Here is a 6,724-nt window from a genome sequence, read left to right as displayed (position 1 = left end):
ACATGTTCAGTGCCGTGATTTTAACATCTTCAGTTCCCACGGCCTGCTCCCGTATAAGCTTGCAGCTCAGTCGGTAGAACAGCGGTGATCTAATCCGAAAGTCGTGGCTACAAAACTAGCACTTCATATTATATTCTTATCAGTTAAGTCAGATAAGGTTGGATGACTTCCGGCAGAAGAGCGGGAGCGAAAGAAGAGAGAAAGAGAACGAGAACGACAAAACAGTATACCAGTAATAGCTCAAACCTGGGGGAAGAAGTTACTCCACAAATTCTTTAAATGGACACTAAAAAAGGTGCTGTAATACATACTACAAAATCGAGCTACAAAACGCGTAACATACATCTTATTCCAAATGGCCGCGGATTTATGCGGATACAAATTGGCCCTTGTTGCCTCGTTCAAGAATAAATATTCTTTTTAATTTTAAGCTTAAGAACGAGGCATCCTGTGCTTATTTGAATAAAAACAAAAGAACATTTAAATGGCGGCCATTTTGGAATAAGATGTCTTGTTGCACTTATTACTATGCGTGCTACAAAATGTTGTGCAACAATTTTTTGTTGTTGCACGCTTCAGAAATTGTTGCACAAAGTACAAAGCGCTTCTACATCGTGCGCCACAATGTGATCGTGAAAGACCGATTCTGATTGGTTGAACAGCTAAATCGTCATGGCGACAATGCTTGTCTGAATGGTAAGAAACATAGATGGCGGACTTAATTGAGCTTGAAGACTAAGTTTTTGTGAAAATAATCGATGAAAACCAATAAGCAACACCTGATTTGAAACAATTATTAAAAGAAAATACGCTATACGCTGCCCGATCTTCAACCTTCAGCTCCTTAACCAACTTATGGTAAACTCCCTTACTCTCCCTCCTAGCAATCCATTCCCTTTTATTGCAATTTAATGGCACAAGAACGTAATATATAAAGGTACATTAAAGAGAGATTACAAATGGCCATAAGGAGAGTCTGCAAAGGAGTCCCAGAAGACCCCACGTAAAAGCAGACCACCAAATACATACAATACAATAATACAATGAAGATACTTACCATATAATAATAATAATAATAATAATAATAATAATAATAATAATAATTGTACTTACTGGATGAGCACAATTTCCAGGAAAGTGATCATGGAAAGCCATGGTACCAACAGAGCCTACCACGCGCAGTGCTTGAAAATGAGAAGGCAAAGATATATTGGAATATGACTTTATCCTGACAGGCCACCGGATAATGGAGCTAATAAGCCTGACGTTATTGTACATCATAAAGAAACCAACATCTGGACTCTGCTTGAAGGCACAGTCTGCCAAGTAGACAAAATTGCGGATTGATTCAAAGAAAAGCAAACAAAATACATAGAACTGCGCGCAGGCATTAAAGTGCCCATAACCCCAAAATATTATCCTCGCTAAAATGAATCTTTGCACCTGTTCGCGACGCGTTGCGGCCACTTTTCCCTTTTTCTACCAAATCCTGCCATTTTATAGGCTTCGAAAGTTGAGAAAATCCAAGCATCTTTTGTTCAAGACCGAGTCAGAAGAGGAGTGGGTCTATTCCTGTTTTACGTCACAATCTACTTTGCATGCATTTTTACAAGGAGTTAATGCAATGTAAATCAGTTTGTGACGTAAAAATAGGAATAGACCCCCTCCCCTTCTAACTCGGTCGTGTGTTGTCCTTGGAGGACACCATGAACAATTGAGAAATGACTTAAGATCAATTACGAACACTGACAAGGAACTGAGTTATCTCATCGAACGCTGCCAGAAATGGATTTTGAGCCAGAATGTAAATATCGTTAAGTTCTACGAATTTGTTTAAGCGGAAAAAGGAATGTAAATTGATGTAATTAACTAGCTAAGATTTAAAATCTGCTGGTTGATGTAATAATGATTTGCACAAAAGTAAATAGAATCTGCCATAATAATAATAATTTAATTTCTTTACTTTAAATTTAAAATTCCCAGTACAGTATGCAGTACGAATGCCCATGCATGCACAGGCAAGGTATTCCATGAATCTACTATTCGATGAAAATGAGAATATTTCAGGGTATTAGTCGTTGCATATTTTTTCTTAAACATCAGATGATCATAATGTTTCAAAGAATAATAGTCACAGTTTGAGTAAAAATCTACAAAATGTGAAACATCAATTTCCTTTTAGTGTTGAGTGTGACACTAAGAAAAGGCTAACAAAAAATCCAGAAAGGCAACGTCAGATCAGCTGGGTCACATATGACCTACCCTTGATAAAGCCATGCTGCCATTCAGTTAAGTAGGGGAAAATATGATCACATATAGCATTATATACAATTCTCTCTAAGCATTTTGCAGGAATTGGTAGAAGTGATATGTTTTTGTCACCTATGTGTACAGGAGTAATGTTGGCAAATTTCCATAACGTTGGCATGACACCAGATCTCAACGATGAATTAAATAAGAGCGCCAAAGGTGTTGACACCTCCTTTGAACAATCTCGAAAAATACGGGAAGGCAGTTGGTCAGGTCCAGATGCTTTGTTGTTATTAATATTAGACAAGATTTTCTCACCATAAAGTGATGAGACAGACAAATCAGACAGCAAATGCGGATTTATAACGTCTAGATAGGTCAAGTTTACATCAGCTTTAGATTTTTTAGAAATGGATCGAAAATAGTTGTTGAATAGTTCAACCTTGGAGGTTAGATAAGTCGAAGAATAATTACATACACAACAGTTTCAGGTATTCGCTTGGATTTCGATTTCATTGAATGAAAAGACCAAGAGTGCTTGGGGTTTTCCTGTAGCTTCTCAGATAGGGTACGTAGATATGAACGATAACCTGCATTAATTCGCTTCTTTGTTTCCCTTCTAAGAACCATGAACTTTTCAAACAGTTCAGCCGATTCATTTGTGACTTGATGCGTTTCCCCAGTCTCTTCTTTTTCCTAATTAACTTCATGATATATTATAAATTGGCCAATCGCAACGCAATACCAGCACAACAAGGTCACGCAATCCCACACGATGTATTTTTGGCGCGCGTGGTAATGCGTGCTACATCACTTTGAAACTCCTTACGCAAAAATGTTGCACGTTTTGTAGTTCGATTACCGACCCTTAAACCGTGGTGTAATGGTTTTTTCCTTTGTTCAGGAACGAAATAATAATCATCTGTACTCTTTTTGGACAAAAAGAAATCGTTGATTTGTTTATTTGCTATAAATGCGAGCGAACAAGTGTTTTTTACTCAGTTTGTCTAACTGTTTTTCGATATGCCTCCAGTGACAAGAAAATTTTCCACTTAGGTCATAAACATGTAATGGAAACGAATTTTCATAAAATTAAGGAGAAATATCACTAGCTTGTGTCTTCAGAAGATTGTTTAACACGTAAACTCAGGTAATTTACTGGCGATCTTCTTTGAATTTCGTCCTTTCTTAGTTGCCGTATATTGCCGATTCTTGTTCCAAGCAAAGCTGGCATGTTCCAGTGAAATACATGAAAATGTAAAAGATCTCTTTCTCAGAGATAGTGCAATAAAGTACACCAATAAAACTATTTTTTGACTTTGAACTGACAGAGTTTCCAAACGATCTTTCACATCACGAGCTAGTACGTCAGTGATTTCTAATTTTAACGTGATTACTATTCGCGGGCTTTTGCAGCTTTCGACAGTTAACTCTAAAATGGCTTTTTTTCCTTTTCCGTACGCTTGCTGAGGATTTGCTTGTTTTCTTTTAAAACTCATGCGATTCAAGGCAAATTCATTGCCTAACTGGCGAATTCCACAGTAAATTTCACTTGAAAAACCGATATCCCAGTCATCGCTTCGTGATTCATGCAACGTCGGTTTTTCGCGTGAAATTTACTAATTCAACAATGAATTTATGCATTCTGATTGGTTGATTTAAAATGTTAATGAGATGCATCGCAATCTGATTGGCTGTTGTCCACTTTTAGGCTTTTGGCTAAATCTATGTATTATATTTTACCCTTAATCCAAATAGCAGAGACTAGCCTTACTTGTATTATCAAAATAAAGGATGAAGACTAAGAATACAGGACTTCAGGAAATTTGCCTGAGGTCGACGTCCTAAATCACCTACGTGTTTTCAGACACGATATCGGACAGGCCGCGGATACAGTAAATTAGTATGGGTAATCAAATGGTGACGAATGAATTTAGGGAATAATTTCGCGCCCGTTTTGTCCAAAATCAAATAAACGCAAGTAAAATTGAACGCTTATTTCAAAACTGTACCATTTGATTAGCTACATGTATTAATAACATGGGTGACACATTACGCTCATAAGACCCGGGATATTTTCAATTCTGGAATCTTTTATGTCTCCTTAAATTTCCTGCTTGGCTAAAACACTTTCCAAATTGCTTGCATTTATAGAGATTCTCCCACTATGGACTTTTTCATGTCTCCTCAAAGTCGCTGCTACGCTAAAACACTTTCCACATTGTTTGCATTCATAAGGCTTTTCTCCAGTATGGACTCTTTTATGTGTCCTCAAAGTCGCTGCTACGCTAAAACACTTTCCACATTGTTTGCATTCATAAGGCTTCTCTCCAGTACTGATCATTATGATATTGCTCATTAACTTGAGACATTTTCATGTGATCCATTGACGGAGAGAGAATGCTCCATAATTTAACCAGATACTGCTCTTCTCTGGATGTAATGAAAGTACTTATCAATGTTTCTTTGGAGAACCTCTTTGGTACCAAAATTGAATTTTGGCTTCACAAGTCACATTCCCAGCTTATGAAGTGAATGGTTTAACTACCCATAATGCATAGCCAATGGCTACTTTTTTCTCTATTGAACCCATTGACATATGGAAGTGAGACTTAACAGATTTTATTCTGTCTAACGCCAGACGTTTTTACTCGTCAAAAGGGGGTATCTTAGGGCATTTGAGGCATCAATGGGTTCAGTGTTTATTCATTGCACAGCCACTAAATAACACAGTTGAGATCTCCATGCATTGACAGGAAAAATCACCTGGCATTAGACAGAGAAAATTAATTAAACATGAAGACACACTGCAAAAGGGTCGTTTCATGCTCTGCTTTCATTCAATTTCATTCAAACAAGACTGATTAACGTACAAGATGGCAATCCACAGACAGAGGGAAAGAGACAGAATCCCTAAAAGATATTTCCAGCTCAGGAAAAATGGTTGGGAATTTTAAAAAAATAATGACAGATAACATCTAACAGCATAATGCTATTAGGGGCTTTTATTGCACAAATTATCACAAAGCTCTACAGCTGTATATGCATTCACAGTTGATTGACAAATCATCCACGTAAGACTAAGGTACCATGCCTTGTATAGTGGTCGTGTTTAAGTGGCCCACTTAGGAATGAAATGGCACCAGTACCAGGATTCCAGACAAGTTTGTAACGTAAGGTGTCAACAATGAATTCCAGGAACTCAAATTTCCACAGCTGTCGCCAAACAATTGTAAATTTTTGCAGTAATTAATTTGTCCAGGTCATGAAGCTGACCTTGTAGGGTTATTGATGCAAGACCCCACCCACCAATGTGGCCTGAGTTCATTTCCCAGACTGGTTTATGTAGCAGCTCTCATAATGTATAACATGATTGGTTCGCTACCCTAGCCAAAAGCAAAAGACTAAAGAATTGAAACATAGACTTAGACTCAAAAACAATGGAAGCTGCTTAGTATACCAAACAACAGGTTAGGAGAGCTGCTATACTACTGCTCAGACTTGGCGTCTGCTGTGAGAGGTTTTTCTCCGGGTACTCCGGTTTTCCCTGCTCCTCAAACATCAACCTACATGTACATCAATGATTGTGATTTCTGTGCAGTGTCCTCAATTATTTGGTGCCTCAGAAAATTATACATGACACTGAAATAAAGTTTTATTAAAGCTGGTTTCATTATTGGTACAGATTTCTAAATGGCAAACTCCTACAAGACTATTATGAATTAATCTCACTAAATAGAGCGGTTTTCAATTGAGTGTCGAAAGTAATTAGTGAATTGTATTGGTTTTGAATTAATTCACTCATTGATTGGTTTAAAGTTCTCATGCAACTTTTTCAACCAATCAGAAGTGAAAACAAAACCAATCATTGCTTGCGCATGCACATTGCCTGTGCTGTGTCTCGGCTATGTGTGATTACTTCGAGTTTTGATTGGTTTACTGGATGGGTCTCCATCCTTTTTGATTGGCCAAAGTAATTACTTTGGTTTTGGTTTTACGACACTCGATTGAAACTCGCTCTAACACAGGGTTTTATTGTAATTCATCTCGTTCTACAGAAGCGTTCAACAAATTTACATGTGCTGTCCATATTACTGAGTTGCCCATTTTTTGGCCATGGATAAATTCACACACATGCATGGATCGATATGGAACAATTATTAAAATGGAAAGGATACGGTATAGGTTGTTATACGTGATGTACACAAAGGTCACATCCTGGTGCACGCAAATAGGGGTCTGTGTTCCCTCTTCCTCCTTCTCCAATACCAAGGGCATGAACTTCTCGATCAGAGACATTTCGATATCTCCTCGGTAATTCCGGGAAATAATCAACTGGAATTGATACCACAAAACACAAAGTATCTGACTTTAAAACATAGCGAAGGTTCAATTTAAGTTACCTTGTAGAATACCAGAGTGAATTACTATTATTAATGGGAAAGTTTCGATTGGAAAAGCTCAACTTCAGTAC

Source organism: Montipora capricornis, chromosome 11, assembly GCF_036669925.1.
Source record: "Montipora capricornis isolate CH-2021 chromosome 11, ASM3666992v2, whole genome shotgun sequence".
NCBI lineage: Eukaryota > Metazoa > Cnidaria > Anthozoa > Scleractinia > Acroporidae > Montipora > Montipora capricornis.
Note: the sequence above shows the minus strand (reverse complement) of the source record.